We start from the raw sequence: 15,212 nt of genomic DNA, 5'->3' as shown, positions 1-15,212 counted from the left end.
TGAGCTCTGTGATATATATATATATATATATATATATATATATATATATATATATATATATATATATATATATATATATATATATATATATATATATGGGTCTTTAGTCAACGTAAAGTGACCTCTCCTTTAGAATATTGTAACGTGGCGGCAAGCGATGACAACAGGAGAACAGAGGACAGAGAGAAGATGCTCGATGGTTCGATGGTCGTGAGATGACGTTTAATGAATCTGTGTTTAATGGCCTAGAGCGCGCTCTCCTGCCCACGCCACTGCCCTTTTCTTCTTTCTTCGTCCGTAACAATATTGTCACCTGTGGTGAACATCCGAAGACGATTAAGACGTGTTATCCAGAGAGCTGGTGAACTGAAATATAACACGTAAATTATCACTCGAACTTCGTTAAAACAGAGCTCAGAAGCTGGCCATTAGTGGTAGTCACATCCCTTTTTCTTTAAGGTGATGTAGTTATTATCGGCATTTGAGAGCTGGTTATTTCTCCTCTACAGACGTGCCAAATCTCACCTGAGCAGCGCATATAGTATAACAACAGCGGTAAGCGCATAGCATCTTACAACGTGCTTGTTATGGGCTGTCTGCCTGTTGGTATGTAGCGAGCGCTGAAAAAATATGTCAGGCTGTCCTCCGGTCAGCATACTCTTTCACCTGTGGCTGTGGTGGACGCAGCTCAGCTTAAATGCTTCCATAGGTACATGTGTAGCGTAGTATTCCACGTCTTGCTGATATAACCAGAATCGCATTATCATAAACATAAGGGGAACAACCTGCTTACAAATGTTCGACTGTATTAGACTGCTAGCTTTAGCAGTCAACTGACTACTGGATTTCAGTTAAGTCTTGTCGTAAAGGGGGAAAAGTGGGTTCATTTTGTTAATTTCTGCTGCTCCAAGAACTACGAGGTTTTAAGCGTAAATGAAGGCTTTTAAGATGAAGGAAATAAACACTTATTTTTAATTTCTAAGGCGTATAGGTCTGTAGAAATAATGGCGGACAAACAGTGCAATGAATTGCCATTTGCGAAAGAAATAATATAAAGAAATTGCGCAAGAACACATCATCATCATCGTCATCAGCGTGAATATACCCACTGCAGGGCGAATGCCCCTTGCAAATTTCTCCAATTAACTCGATCCTGTGTTAGCTGCATCCACTTGACACCTGCTAACTTCATAATTTCCTCCAGCTACCTGACTCTCTGCACCCCTCCCGCTACATTTTGCTTCCTTTGTTATCCGATTTATTTACCCTCGTCGACCACCGATTATCCCCTCTCCGCACTACATGTCTTGCCCATGCTCATTTATTCTTCTAGATTGCATTCCACTAGAATGCCATTAACTCGAGGTATTTCTCTGAACCACCCTGCACACTTTCGATGTCTTATTATTACATCAGCTGTTTTGCTGTTCATAACTCTGTGCGTTGTCCTCTACTTAAGTAGAACCGTTTTCTTAGTTTGCACGTTTCAGCCTGAAAGATAAGTACAGTATCAAGACATACAAAACCATTTTTCTGGGGCACGCGATTCGAAAAAGGAGTTAGGTGAACCCATCTCTGAGTATAGCCATATCAAATCATGAAGAAATGATGCGGAAGCACAAGAAATAAGAGAACATCGTAAACGTGATTTTTTTTCGAATACGGTGGTGAGTGTAGCACAGTAGGCGCAAATAAAGAACTGATGAAGCTGCTGCCATAGACGTTGGTTAGTTGCTCGGTTATTCTTCGCCATCGGAATTAAGTCGGATACTAAAATAGCTACCTCAGAGTCACATATGTCTAGTTTGTTGACAAAATAAATTGTGGACATCGGTCATCTGTCGTGATAGGCGTGGAGGCCAATCTTAACAACTTCTACTGTTTTCACGGGTAGTTCTAGAATCACTGCCGTGCTGATAAAAATAAAATACAGAGATAAATTAACTCCTTTTCTGGCTTCATGGTAATGATCGCCTAAATATAGCGCATTTATAGCGCATTCCGTCGGATGGATATTTTCCGCATTTAGATACAGAAATGGAGAATATGGTTTCCAGTTAGGCTCATAGGAGACCTGTGCACTCGTAGTCTGACGTATACTTATGTCAAGAGTTTTTTTGTCTTTTAGGGTTTAAGGGGGCTCTCCTGGGGAAATCAGTGAGGCAATGATGCCCCCAATTACATTTACCGGCGCACGAACTTGTGTTCTGCGCATTCACGATGGTACAGTGTATTCGCCTGCGAGTAATCTGTGTCCTGCGCATTCGCGGTGGTATAATCCACACACTTCAGCTTCTTTCCTTCGGGCTCATCTGCAGTTGGAACTCGAAACAAACACTGGATGAAATTCAAAACGAAGCAACGGACGCGGCCGTATTGATTGTGCTCTGATACGCACACACAAATGTGCCAATTTTCGCACATGATCTGAACGAAAGATTGTACGCCGCCGAATGTCTGATATGAACCCTCGCTCACTGAAGCGACCCTGCCGTCATCACAGCGTGACGCTATGCACCACGTGATGGAAGTTTAATAAATAAAAACAAACCAGAAAAATCGCTGCCGGCTGCATTGCTCGGCTCTAGTAGTTGTGACCGCGACGTCATTTCTCACGCTAGATGCTTTGCGCTTTACTCTAAGCATCCCCGCCGCAATGATATATCTGTACGTGCTGACGAGAGGGGGGGGGGGGGGGTGCTGCCTAGACGGACGCCGATGATCGTGGGCTCATCGTCTCCACGCATGGCGGAGGACTGAAACTCGAAAACAGCGCTGCAAATGCGTGTTGTACGCAGAGCCCTGCTGGTCTGGTTGCGCGTTCTTTCGGAACGAAGCGTGAGAACACTGGTGGATGCGCATTGCTGATGCGCTGACTACTGGAAAGATGGCAGCTCTGACGTAACGTCGTACCGCGATCAAGGGCGTTTCATTTCTGCCAAGGCATGTGTTTTGACTCGTGGAGCGTTTGAGGTGGGCGCCATGAAACCAGATATTTTTTTTTTGCCTTTCATTATTGCGCCTCGAATCCAGAAGCCACTTAGGTAATAACACACTTGGGCAGCACTCAGGGTGTTTATGCCGGTCCTATATGAGACCTCAGAACGAACTCGCTTGATTAAATCTTGTTCGGGGCCCGGATGTTCCAGTTTCGGGGCTATGGTGATTCGAAATCGGTGGCCGAATGTTGGCTCTGAGTTCTTTTCGATGTCGCCTCAACGTGGTTGACAACGGCTTGCTTAAAATAACATACGACCGCAAACATGATTCGATCTCACGGCGAAGCATGCTAGTCAGCTTCCATGGACACTGTATAGGCCATCAAGCAATCGCCGTTGCCTGACTGACAAAGCACGTGCAAACAGTCATTCGTTCTCACGCTGTGCATCGCCATCTTCATCAACTTTCATTCGTGTGCACGTCATTCCCAAAGCAAGACCACGCAGGCATTATCACCTGTATGCCCAAATTTAAACGTGTGCTGATCAGCGTACGGAGCTGTGCCGCTCCGCAGGTGCTAAAGACTCGCGCACCACTCTACTTTGTTGCTGTGATTAAGAGCAAGGGCAGAGAGCGAACCCAATAGTCTGCTCTCCCGGCCTAAGTTCGGAGCCTTCAATCGCTCCCCCTATTTTGGCGCAGAATGCCAATAAGCTTACCCTCGTCGACGCCTTTAACGCTGCCCTTGAATTCGACAATATAAGTTTTTTTTTCTGTCGGCATGAGCCATATATAAAAGAGAAACTCATAAAAACGCTGCATTTATTGATATTTCATCTGCATTAGCAGTATACCGCAATCCAAGAAGATACATCATCATGTTTTGCATATAGGTTGGAGCAGCTCTGCACCATAATCTGAGAAACCCCCTAAGCAGCTTGGCCCACATTAAAATCTAGACTGGATCAGTGTTGACAAAAAACAAAACCCTCCAGGAGCCTGCCAATATATGACAAAATATTGAATCAGTAGTCCCGTCGTAGCCTCAAGCTTTTTCTGCAGCTGGTCAAATATATAGCTCTGTACAACGTTTTGAACTTTTGATTTTTTTTTCTGTTGTACTTAGCTTAAGTATGTAGTGCTGTTCTGCTGCAAGTGGATAAAAATCCAATGCTGCAACAGAAATGTATTTTTTTCACAACAGGTTCAGGCTCGAAAACCGCACAGAATTTTTGTTGTCTGTTCAGAAAATATTCTGTAGCTCTTTGTACTGGAATATGCCTTTTCTCCATGTTTTAGTGTAGATCCAACTCACTTCTGTTTGAGAACCTTTGTTTCTACTCCATTATTTCATACTTCCTCGTGAGTGAATAACAGTAAAGGTATTATGCCGTGAACCGAGCAGCAAACGCTTTTTAAAAGTTCATTTCATGCGATCAGGTGCACTATAGAGCTTCATCAACACACGCACATAAATTTAAATAGCAAGCTTCCGACGGAAGCACTGAAGTTACAACGTTCTTTTCTTGTATTGCTGCTTCTGCAGAGAGTAGGTCAGCTAGATTGAATGCATGGAGTCTGGAAATAATTCTACTTCACTGCAGTATCCCAAGTTCCAGATTATTTGCTAAACGTGAAGCGCAGAAAGGATGCCAGTCGCACTACAACGAATAACGCTGTCGGCAGTCTGCGTCTGCGTCTGCAATTTCATTAGCGATAACGAACTGTGAACGACAGGTCCACCTAGACCAGCTACACACGTGAAAATTAAATGTAGCGAACACAATTCTTCCTTCCGTGGAGCCGGGGAATATGATTTATCTATTAGTGCCACGGTTTGGGCTCAAATCTTCCCTGCACTCCATATGAGATGTGCCGCAAGGTTGCACTGGAGAAGGAAGAAATGAAACTACGTTCGAAGCAATCACAGCTGTTAGGCTCTAGCTACCAAAGAAAGCTCTTAGGACTACACTTGGCCCCCTTTGACGCCTGCACGTGTATCATATATGGCTAGTTTTTTTTTACCAGGATTCTTTTGCAGATTTTCTAAGGGCTACGGTGCCGCTATCGGTATTATAGTATTTAATGCTCTAGCACTAGAAGCCGCAGTGAGTTTCTAAGCTGGGCTCTGTGCGCGTTTGGTGACCGGCAATTGCGCTGCCCGAGGAGAGGAGGCAAAGGACAGCCAGCGCAGAGAAAAAGACTGACATAAAAAAATAGAATTAATATAGCCCTAACTGCTCAGGGAACGGGTTTTGATCCCGTTTCGGGGCAAACACATTGACTTTGCTGGCCGCTGCAGCCGACAACACCGCTTGTATAACTGCCCCCTCTCGCGATGTGCGCTGCATGTAGCCGTCTTCCTCAATTTCAATCCGAACGCACTGGATCTACAGCACATCGCTATAGTATTGCCCTCTTAAGGAGCGCTTATCGTCCCCAAAATGTTGTAGTGAGCTGCCACTAAGCTCCCCAGTAAGAGAATCTGGTCCTGACTTTGAAACCTCAGGTTCGAACCGAAAGCGAAATGAAACACGGCGGGCTAATGCACATATTTCGCTTTTGATCCACATCCCTGAATTAGCTGCAGTTTTTTTATACAGGAAAAAAAAATCTGGTTATGTTTACACTAGGGCATAAGTTTACTTAGTGTGTGTAGTTACGCTTACCATAACAGTATAATTTGACTTATTGGTCTTCGACATCTTCGTGCGGAGTGGCGGTCTAATCGCTGCGCCTTCGTTACTCGTCGCCAGCGGCGGAGGACCTTCGTCTTTTCGCCGTTGAGCAACTTAATCTCCAAAGGTTGCTGTTCTCTGTTTCCCCTAAGTAGGCTGGGACCTTATTTGCACAGAGCTTCTGCCCGGTGACGTAAAGCGGGCCCCGAACGGTGACGGTGAGTGGGACAGACGGGTTGGCAACGAGTGCCCCTACTTGCGTAGAAAAGCGTCGATTTCCTGTGGTCTCTCGCTGGGACAGTGTTGCGGGGCGTCGATAGCGAAATCTTGTCAGCCGATACGCCCTGGCGCACAGTGACGGAGCACGTGTCCAGCCTCACCACAATGAAAGCAGAATGATCGATTGTTAGACGTCCTCCAGGCGTCGCATTTACTGGGGCTTGAAGGTCGTTGGTAGGCTTGATGGTCGGGGGTCAAAGGGCGGCTTTCCAGAATAGTGCAGTATCGACGAGAGCTTGGAAGGTCACGTCGGGGTGCAGGAGGACGTATACATGCAACAACATAGTTTATCGCTGTTGCTTCTTGCGCTGGAGCCGTCGGAGCCATCGCTTGAATTCTCAGTGCCTGATGGGCTTCTTCACGGACGATGTCCGCGAGCGTCGCCACCTCGGGTTGTTGGTACGATGGCGGCAACCGGCGGAGTTTGTCTCGGGCGGCCTCTTGGGTGATCTCTCGGATGAGGCCCCGAAGGTTATCTGCGCTCTCATATGCACTGCTGTAGTGGCTTGCGCAGGCCGGTTGGCGTGTTCGATCGTAGTGGCGCATCCAGGTGTCCATTATCTTCTCGATGATGGATTCTTCGCTTTCAAATTCTGCCATGTATTCGGCGGATCTCTGACAAGTTTTACAAAAAGCGACTCTAATATGCCTCGCATCAAAAATTTCACTATCTCCCCTTCGGTCATGTTATTAGGGTCTGTACGACAAAAGAGGCTCTTCATGTCCTCAACGTAAGCCAGCACCGGCTCATTTGGAAGTTGAAGTCCTCAATAAAGAAAGACCTGAGCTGTTTCCTTCCGGACGACACTTGGAAAGGCCGTCAAAATTTCGTCTTGAATGTCTTCCAATACTTCAAAGGTCTCATGATTTTCAAAACCAGATTCGAACAGATCCTTCATGAGCAAAGTAGATTTATATCTTAGCTTCGCAGCATTGCTACAGTCATTGAATCCTGCCACGTGGTCGAAGAGGTTCATCCAGTCTTCTGCATTTTAATTGCGCAGTCCTTGAAAGGGCTTCGGGGCTGCACGAAGACCAGAGCTGGTTTCTGTCCTTCAGGCATCTTCGGGAGTATTGCACGTTGACTCAATTTAGCACCTCCACCATAGAGAAACATATACGTAAAGAGCGGACACTCAAGCCGTTTCGTTGCAGAGCAAATGAGTGTCTGATCATCCGCTAGGTAGCGTAGCGATGCTTGCTTCCACTATAGCTTATCACACTTCCACCGGGTTGCATCTAAGCCTCCCGTTTCCATATCAACTCTGATGCGGCGCCGCTTATATGGGTCGCCGAGTACGCCCACCACATGGCATTTTCCAACGCGTCGTATCGTTCTTCTGGTAACCTGCTTTCTTTTGTCGGCAGAATTAAATTTGGTGTTTCTTGAGCTAAGAATGCTTTTAGCAAGTCGTTTGTGGTGCTGCGTGAGCGGAGTTTGAGCGTATCATAGAATATGATACGTGACGCGCCTTTGCCGTGCAGCCACTGTTTGATTTTGGGTCGTGGGTTTCTTAAGAACACGTGCATTACCTCCAATGCGCAATTTTATAAAAGTCACTCACAACACCTACGGTATAAAACAGCATTTATCGGTGATTCACCTGTACCATAACCCAAACATGTATTTGGCACGGCAAGAACAGTGCATTGCGCATGTGGGATCGCTTTGCGAATCATGTTTACCTTACTGCATATGTAGACGGCCGATTCGTAAGCACCATTTTTACATGGCACGTTCCTTGTCATGGGTAAAACATTCTCGTTGTGGTTGTAAAAGCGCTGCTGCCTGTTCGGGGCCTGCATTTTTGAAGAAATCTGCTGCTATTAGTCACGTTCAGTAGGCTCCCTGTAATACCTTTGTCACACGGGCAGTGGGTAGATTTGACCGCGATCATATTATTGTGGTACTATTATGTATTCAGTGTGTTGTGCTTAAATTTCTGAAGAGCGGATTGCTCAAGGCTATCAAAATTCCGCGCGGGCTCTATGTGCATTTTTCCTCCTTAGTTATGTCTAGCCTTTCACAGCCTGTTTTGTGTTATTATGACGGGTGATGTTTTAGAGGAAAAACATGCAGCGGGTATGCGCAAGTTTTGTTCTTCTTTTCGTGACACTGTGCCACGTGCTTTACCATGCCTTCTTTTTTGTTACTCTTCGTAAAATGATGCATTTTGTGAAGTGTGCGATTCAGTATTTTTTCTGCGTAATTAAAGTGGTAAACAAGAAAAATAAACTTGTTTGTATAGGTACCCTCTACCTCCTATTGGGTTCGAATGAAAAATGCGGCTCAATAAAGACATTACAATTAAAACAAGGACAGCTACGATCCAATTGTTCCAACCTGCAGGAACTAAGTCAGCCGCGCCTAGGCTCTGCGACAAGCTTGGCGGTATTTGCAGTAAAGTGGCTTCGATCCGCCCTTTATTACGTCTGTATGTGTGTCACGCTTGGGAAGAAGTATTAAAGTCCTTGCGCTCTACTCTAGACGATGTAGTTAAATATTTTAATAGCCAAAGGTAAATCAGAATCCAAAGCATTGCTAGCAAAACCGAATTTGAAACAGCTAAAGACGCGCCTAAAATCTCTGAGGACGAAATTAATGGTCTGACCAACCACTCGGGGCGTTGGCGGCAGTGTAGTAGCTCGGCCGCAAGGCCCTACTGTATCCTCTTTGCGTAATGTCTCTCTATGCCTCCACCAGATGTCACGTGGCGACAAGGCCGTAGGCACTAAACGTGAAGACAGGCCTAATGACACTGAAATCAGCTCTTTATTGGGCTGACTTGAGCCCGCAGAAGAACTAAGCAACTCGGTGGCCGCGATAGCAACAAACGTGCTCTCTAGTCGTCGAACTGAGCATGCCCGTCGCACCCATCAACGCTCAATTTAAAGGCAGTAAACGATGACTAACATAACTTTGATCATTACGAAAATGCACGCGAGTGGCTGGAATCTTCGAGATACATTTCGGTGCATCTTGCGCGACAAAGCAAATGATCAACTGCTTCTCGTGACAAGACCATGAGCAAAGGATGCAGAATTGATCCGTTCGCTAGAAGCCGCATGCCGGTGGCTGTCGAAAAACAAATAAAAAGTTGAATGGTTCGCGGCAATAGGAAGGAATGTGCTCTATAAATATAAATGAATTAAATCATCGACGCTCTCATCCGCGATCAATTTCAAGATCTCATAAAAGTTTCGAAGTAAAGTGTGGATAACAACCGAACAACAAAGACACAATTGCGTGCCGCTGCGATCCCTTCAGATTAATGTGTTGCAATTTACATCACGGAAAAACATTACCCCCGTGTCGGCGGCACTGCACGAAGATAAAAAAAAACTTTACCAAGCTTTTCTGCAGTATGAAGTTCAGTTCAGTCGTTCAATCGTGTCCGACGCTTCGTGACCCTATGGACCATGTCACGCCACGCTTTCCGGTCACTCACTATCTTCCTAACATCACATAACTTCATCTGCAGTGCCTCGAGGACCCCATCTAACCATCGCGTTCGCTGTCTACCCATTCTCCGGCGACCCTCAACCTTTCCCAACATCAAATCTTTCTCCAGCGACTCCTCTCTTCTCATCAGATGACCAAAGTAGCTGAGTTTTATCTTTAGAATTTGACTCTCCAATGAACTGTCAGGGTTTATGGTCGACAATATCGACTCATTTGATCTTCTGGCAGTCCAAGGAACACTCAAGAGTCTTCGCCAGCACCACAATTCAAACGCGTCAATTCTTCGGCGGTCAGCCTTTTTCACAGTCCAACTCTCGCATCCATATATCACAACTGGAAAGACCATAGCACGAGTTATACGGATCTTGGTTGGCAGACTAATGTCTCTGCTCTTTACTAGGCGGTCAAGGCTAACCATTGCTCTCTTTCCCAGAAGCAGGCATCTCCTAATTTCATGGCTGCAGTCTCCTTCCGAGGTAATCTTGGAGCCCAAGAAGAGAAATTCTGTCACAGCTTTCACTTCTTGTCCATTGATGCTCCAGGACTTGATAGGGCACGGCGCCATGATCTTTGTCTTTTTAATGTTCAGTTTAAGCCCAAACTTCTCGCTCTCTTCTTTTACGCGCATCAGAAGTCTCTTGAGTTCCACTTCACTTTCTGCCATTAAAGTGGTATCATCCGCATATCTAAGGTTGTTGATACGTTTTCCAGCAATCTTCACTCCAGCTGAAGACTCGTCCAGACCGGCCTTCCTCATGATGCACTCTGCATATAGGTTAAATAGGCAGGCCGACAGTATGCAGCCTTGCGTCACTCCTTTCTCAATCGGAAACCAATCAGTAAGACCATGCACAGTTCTGACTGTGGCCTCTTGCTCTTCATACAGGTTCCTGAAGAGACAGATGAGGTGAATTGGAACTTCCATCTCTTGGAGAGCTTGCCACAATCTGCTGTGATCTACAAAGTCAAACGCTTTCGCATAATCAATAAAGCAGAAGTAGATGGGTTTCTGGAACTCTCTTGCTTTTGCCATCATACAGCGAAGGTTGGCAATTTGGTCTCTAGTTCCTCTGCCCTGGCGAAACCCAGCTTGCACGTCCGGAAGCTCCCGATCCACATACTGCTGCAGCCTACTTTGGAGGATTTTCAACATCACCTTGCTAGCATGCGAAATAAGCGCGATCGTGCGGTAGTTGGAACAATCTTTGGCACTGCCTTCCTTGGAATGGGGATGTAAACTGACCTCCTCCAATCCTCTGGCCACTGCAGGGTCGTCTAAATTTTCTGACATAATGTATGCAGAATGTTAACAGCGTCATGGTTGAGGTTTTGAAGCAACTCAGCTGGAATGCCATCAATTCCGCTAGCTTTGTTCTTAGCAAGGCTGGCTAAGGCCCATTCAACTTCACTCTTCAGGATGCCCGGCTCGAGATCAGTAATCACAACCGTCTTATGTTGGGTTTGCACATTCGGGTATTTCTTGTACAGTTCTTCCGTGTATTCCTGCCACCTCTTCTTTATCTCTGAGGCTTCAGTGAGGTCCTTGCCTCGCTTGTCCTTTATCACGCCCAGCTTAGCACAGAAGCTTCCTTTGATATCTTGGATTGGCTTATACAGAGCTCTTGTGTTCCTTAATTGGTTGTTGTCCTCAACTGCTTGGCACTGTATATTCAGGAAGGCATTCTTATCTCTCCTTGCTATTTTCTGAAAATCCGCGTTGAGAACCTTGTATCTTTCTCTTTCCCCCATAACTTTTGCCATCATCCTTTCCTCAGCTATTTGCAAAGCCTCTTCAGATAACCAGTTTGCTTTCTTGCATTTCTTTTGCTTTGGAACTACCTTAGTAGCAACTTCTTGTATTATATCACGAACATCAGTCCCCATCTCTTCGGGCTCTCTGTCTTCTAGATCTAATTCTTGAAATCGATTCCTCACTTCCGCAGCATATTCTAATGGATTTTGATCCAGATCATACCTTAAAGGCCTTCTAGTTTTCTGCGTTTTCCTCAATCGAAGCTTAATTTGGCAACAAGAAGCTGATGATCGCTGCCACAATCGGCCCCAGGCCTTGTTTTTACTGCTTGTATAGCGCTTCTCCATCTCTGCCGGCAAAGAATATAACCGATCTGATTCCTGTACAGACCGTTCGGTGAAGTCCATGTTGTACAGGCGCCTCTTGTGCTGTTGAAAATGAGTATTCGCTCTGGTCAGGTTGTTTTCTTGACAAAACTCTACTGCCCAGCTTCATTTGGCTCGCCAAGACCGAACTTGCCTATAATTCCGGATATTTCTTCACTCCTGACCTTAGCATTCCAGTCTCCTATGAGAAAAACGACGTTTGATGATGGGGTGCGGTCTAAAAGGCATTGTAGGTCCGCATAAAATCTCTCAACGTCAGCTTCTTCAGCAGTAGTGGTCGGTGCATAGACTTGGATAACTGTTACGTTGAAAGGGTGACCTTGGATCCGAAGTGAAATCATTCGGTCGTTTTTGGGGTTGTACCCTAGCACTGCTTTTCCCATTCTTCTGTTTACTATGAGGGCGACCCCATTCCTTCTCTTGGATTCGTGGCCGCAATAAAAGACGTAATGGTCGCCGGAGTTAAATTCTCCCATTCCGGTCCACTTGAGCTCGCTGATACCTAAGATATCAATGTTCAATCTGTCCATTTCTCGCTTGACGACATCCAGTTCACCTTGCATCATAGATCTTACATTCCATGTTGCTATGTGATATATCTCCTTGCAAACAACATCGGACTTTCCGGTCGCTTCCCGACACATCCACAACTGAGCGTTCTTTTGGCTTTAGCCCAGCTGCTTCATTCGTCCTGGAGCTACTAGGAATCGCCCTTTGTTCATCCCCAGTAACATGTGGGACGCCTTCCAACCTGGGGGGCTCATCTTCCGGCGCCATATCATTAATGGTATTTTGACTGGCCATAGGGATTTCTTGGCAGGAAATACTGGAGTGGGTTGCCATTACCTTCTCCAGTGAATCACATTTTGTCAGAACTCTCTGCCGTGACCTGTCTATCTTGGGTGGCCCTACACAGCAGAGCTCACGACTTCATCGAGTTTCGCAAGCCCCTCCGCCACGACAAGGCAGTGATCCATGAAGGGGGCAGTATGAAATACCCGCTGATGATCGCAGCAAACAGCTTCATGCTTTCCTTCCGGCGTGAAATCGCTGACCCCTGATCTCACTAGGCAATCGTCTTTTACTTCTGTCTTTATTGATGCACGTTTGTGGAAATTAGGCTGTAATTACTGTACTCACAGGGCAAATCTCTTCCCTAGAGGAATTCCTATAGAATATATAGGGCTAAACACTTTGCCTTTCTAATTGGGTAAAAGAGTAGAATGAGACCAGATGGAGCGTGTTTTTCACATAATCCTGACAGATAGTTTGGAGGAGTGCAGTGCGCCGTGTGTACAGAAAGAATGCCTCAAAAGCAGGCTCACAGGGCCGCTGGAAGAATGTACGTAACTGAAATCTTAATGTAACTTGGTGCTTTTTTCAACCATTTTTAGTTCATAATATTAAACCCTGGAAAAGATACGTCAGTGCTGTCTTTGCAGTTGGATTGTACGGCTAGGCGGAAATTATATACCGGATAGAGCTCAGTGAAGAAAGGAATAATTAGCTAAAACTAATTATTGAAAATTTAACCTTTATATTCAACTGCCAACATTATATTAAGAGCTTTAAGGCTGTCAACATAGAAGTTAGGTGCAGTTTCTTTTATGATTCGAAATATTTAACGTCAAAAATACCCATTTTAGCGTTGCTTCTCCTCGCAATGCACAATTTTCAAGTGCAGTCGCCTGGCGTAGTAATGCTGCGGAAATCACATAAAATAGAAGACGTCCGTATTTGCTGTATTGGAAATACAAGCATCGTCATTTCAAAAATGCGTATTGCGGGTAAACACCTTTTCGAATTAAAAATGCGCTGATTTGATGTTATATATTTCGAACTACATTGCCGATGAAAATAATTAAAACCTGGACTCGACACTTATGTTGACGGCCTTCAATTTCCTAATCTAATGTCTCTTAATGGAAACAGTTTCTTAGTTAATTTTAGACAATTCTACTCTTCATCAGTGAGGCCTGTCGCGTACATTGTGTCCCCCTTTCTGTACGATGCACCCGCACATACCTCACCGGCGTATTTCTCGGAGAGTTTAAAATAAGGATCTGTAAGCAGTAAAAAAAACAGCAACAAAAAAAAAAAAAAAACGGTAAGGTAGACTCAAGTTTTTCGCGAAGATCAAGCACAGGTGCCGATGACTTTTTGGATGCATATTCAAAGCGCAATGTTCTCGCTCGCTTAGAAATGTGCTTCCCAGGCATTATTGGCGCTATGTGTAACGTTTGCAAAGTGGAAGTGACGAGAATATTTTGAGCGTCAATTTTAGGAGTTGTGCGCAACGTCACTTAGCGATAACACTTGCCAACCGCTAATGGCGACATCTTGAACGCTGAGTAAACGATAGGACAGGCTTTTTACTCACTTGGGCGGCATACATTTCTCTTTTACCAAACGTTGCATGGCTGTGGCGTCTTTGCATGACTTGCTTGCGAGTCCCTTACTGCTACTTTAATTCCGTACTAATTCCCATGGGACTTTGCAGGTGCATCCCGAAAATGGATCACCACTGTCCATGGTTCAACAACTGCGTCCACTTCGCCAACTACAAGTCCTTCTTACTCACGCTTTTCTACGCCATATTGCTGTCGGTCTTCTGCGCAGCCACCGCAGGCATCTACGTGCTTTTGTCGTGGCTGGGCGTATCTGAGATGCCAACCTCTCTACACATCATAGTCTTATCTCTGATTGCAATAGTCCTGATATTCGTCATGGGAACCTTCCTGAGTATGCACCTGTCCATGGTGCTGAGTAACCAAACAACTCTAGAGGACATGTGCGGACCAATCTTCCGAAATCCCGAGGACTCGTTCGACATTGGTCCTTATGAGAACTTTGTGGAGGTGTTCGGTCCGCGAGTGTGGCTTTGGATGCTACCTGTGTTCACCAGCGCTGGCGACGGTGTGCGGTTTCCGACGAGGCTGCACCCTGTACCGGGTTCATTGGAGCGCTTGTCTACATTCGCGACGCTTAGGACACCTGCACCTGACGGGTCCTCGCTATTGAATCGGCCATCGCTTCGCTAGGTCCATAACTTTGCGTGTGATGATGGTTTGGCTTCACATTCCGTGTACATCAGTCTGATAAATCCTTTTGAGAAACAATTGATTGCGTTTACTGTGAATTACAGCTCCGAGGAGCAGCCTGCAGTCCCAAGGAGTGGTGGGTGAATCCATGACAGCCCTATCTGCCTGCATACGTTTGGCGTGGATATGCACTGTACACCAAGTCTACCTTCGTCTGGCAGTCCGCGATTCGATCCTATGCGTAAGCCCGCGGGCGCGAAATGTCGCGTCGAGAGCCGACGCTGCGCTTTTCCGTAAACGTATATATCGGAGCTCCTGACCAGAACAGGAAACTAATTATGTGTTCGGAAAAACTGTTTAGAGGTCTGTGAATATGCCAGCGCAACATCGGTAGAAATCCGTATTGATAAAACTGACAGTACATGGGGCGCATGATTGGTGAATGGGTAGCGACATGATTAATGGAAGCGGCTTATCAATTTGCGTCACAGAAATTCAACCTTCGTCAGCCCGGCCTATAAATGCTCTTGTGAGATTTGAATGCCGCGCCTCTCGTAAGTGACTGCTTTAAAGCACGCAGCATTGCTTTGCACTTTCAATTCAAGGGTACCTCTGCACTCCATGTAGGCCAGGATCAGATGACATGGTTTATTTTCCAAAATAGGCGATTGG

General features: G+C 45.6%; 1 pseudogene across 1 annotated transcript; it reads left to right on the top strand.

Moving 5' to 3' along the window:
* The first annotated feature begins 2,807 nt into the window (after window positions 1-2,807).
* Window positions 2,808-14,838, top strand: LOC146184710 (palmitoyltransferase ZDHHC20-B pseudogene; annotated as a pseudogene). The gene is made up of 2 exons (XR_014708586.1): window positions 2,808-2,973; window positions 14,000-14,838. The product of XR_014708586.1 is annotated as a palmitoyltransferase ZDHHC20-B pseudogene (transcript).
* Window positions 14,839-15,212: the final 374 nt, after the last annotated feature.

Source organism: Amblyomma maculatum, chromosome 7 (assembly GCF_055883805.1).
Source record: "Amblyomma maculatum isolate TAMU_Amacu chromosome 7, ASM5588380v1, whole genome shotgun sequence".
In the NCBI taxonomy this organism is placed as follows: domain Eukaryota; kingdom Metazoa; phylum Arthropoda; class Arachnida; order Ixodida; family Ixodidae; genus Amblyomma; species Amblyomma maculatum.
The sequence above is the reverse complement of the archived record's forward strand: the minus strand, read 5'-3'. Positions and strand labels throughout refer to the sequence as shown.